The sequence below is a fragment of the Mirounga leonina genome, unplaced genomic scaffold (genome assembly GCF_011800145.1).
Source record: "Mirounga leonina isolate KUSES-001 unplaced genomic scaffold, KU_Mleo_1.0 Mir_366, whole genome shotgun sequence".
NCBI lineage: Eukaryota > Metazoa > Chordata > Mammalia > Carnivora > Phocidae > Mirounga > Mirounga leonina.
The window spans coordinates 27148971-27150820 of record NW_023270709.1 but is presented as its reverse complement, the minus strand read 5'-3'; the positions used below and the strand labels follow the sequence as shown (position 1 = coordinate 27150820).

Genomic DNA, 1850 nt, shown 5'->3' with positions numbered 1-1850 from the left:
TAACGGGCGGGGCGGCGGCCCGGCGTCGGGGCCTCGGGTAACGGGCGACGCCCAGGCCCAGCCGCAGGACCCGGGCCCGCGTGGCGTGGCGGCCGCGCACCGAATCACCGAGCAAATGAAGGCGCTCAGGCCGAGGCCCGGCTGCTGGGACAGCCGCGCAGCCCCTCGGCCCGTTCTGCTGGTGTCCTGTTTCTTCTCGCGCCTTCTGGACTGACTCCCAGTCTCTCCAAGGCACTTTTCACGCGCTGCCTGTCCTCGCGCGTCGGCCGCCCGGGGTCCAGGCACCGCCCTCCGTGCAAACCCCGCGGCTCTTCCTCCCGCGCCGGCGGGACGTGCTCCCGGCTGGGGCCGCGCAGCCCGCGCGTCCTCCTCCTCTTCCCAGACCGCGGCGGGCCAGCCCCGCGCACAGGCGGAGCGAGAGCGGGAAAGCGAGCTGCGAGGGAGGGAGGAGAGGAAACGCGCCCCCTCTCCGGGCCCGGCGTCTGGGCTGCAGGCCGACGGCCAGAGGGGGAGGGAGAAGACGGAAAAGGGAAACAGTCCGGCAATCAGCGGGTGGTGGCGCCTTCCCGCAGGGCCCTCCCGCCCTCCGAGCGCAGGGGCCGCAGTTACTCTGTTCCTCAGTCCCGAGGAGGAGCGTTGCAAACTCAGCCCCAGCTGGGTGGGGGGAATGAGTCTGTTTCCGCGTGTGCCAGGGTCCCACGATTGTTCCAGAATCTCCAGAGACCCCGGCGGTTTGCTGCGCGTCCTTATCAGCATCTGTTTGCCTGCGAATTCCCCCCATGAAAGAACATGACGCAGAGAAAAGCTCTTCCCCTCCTTGCCTCCAAATTTTGAACTTGGTGACCAACCCCAGCGATCACCCCTCCGCCCCACCCACGGGTCAAACCCCTTGGAACCTGAAGAAAACGGAAACAAATATTTTTAAGTTGTCAGAAAACGAAAACAAAAACAAACCTGAGACACGGTGACCAGGATGTGGAGAAAAGGGAACCCTGGTGCGCAGTTGGTGGGAATGTAAACTGTGCAGCCGCGGGACAGACAGGATGGAGGTTCCCCCCCCCCAAAAAAAAATTAAAAATAGGGATACTGTATGATCCAGTAATTCCATGACCCATAGAAAATGAAAACATTAATTGAAAAGATACATGCACCCCTATGTTTATTGCAGCGTTATTTACAATAGCCAAGATATGGAAGCAACCTAAGCGTCCATCAATAGAGGAATGGATAAAGAAGATATGGTGTGTATATATATGTGATGGAATGTTAGCCATAAAAGAGTGAGACCTTACCATTTGTAACAGCATGGATGGACCTAGAAGGTATTGTGTTAAGTGAAATAAGTCAGAGAAAGACAAATACCGTATGAGTTCATTTCCATGAGGAATCGTTAAAAAAAAATGACAACAAAAAAAAACAAAACAAAACAAGAAACAGACTCATAAATACAGAGAATAAACTAGTGGTTGACAGAGGGGTGGGGTGATGAAATAGATAAAGGGGGTTAAGAGGTACAAACTTCTGGTTATAAAATAAGGCACAGATAAAAAGCACAGCATAGGGAATATAGTCACTAATATCGAAATAACGTTGTGTGGTGACTGCACTTACCATGTTGAGCACTGAGTAATGTGTATAGAATTGTCGAATCGCTGTGTCCTACACCGGAAACTAATATAGCACTGTGTGTCAACTATAGTTCAATAATAAGCAATAACAGTGCTGAGAAAGAAGGAAGGAGGAAGGGAGGAAGGGAGGAGGAAGGAAGGAAGAAAGGAAGGAGGGAGGGATGGGGGGAAGGGAGGAAGGGAGGAGGGAGGGAGGGATGAGGGAGGGGGAAGGGAGGAAAG

General features: G+C 54.4%; 2 protein-coding genes across 2 annotated transcripts in view; one reads left to right on the top strand and one right to left on the bottom strand.

Moving 5' to 3' along the window:
• Positions 1-1850, bottom strand: part of LOC117997523 (histone H2B type 1-C/E/F/G/I) — an 881166-nt gene that overhangs the window by 642168 nt on the left and 237148 nt on the right. The gene's annotated exons all lie outside the window — the stretch shown is intronic.
• The window catches only part of LOC118027233 (vomeronasal type-1 receptor 43-like), a 95703-nt gene that overhangs the window by 36532 nt on the left and 57321 nt on the right, over positions 1-1850 (top strand). The window lies entirely within an intron of this gene.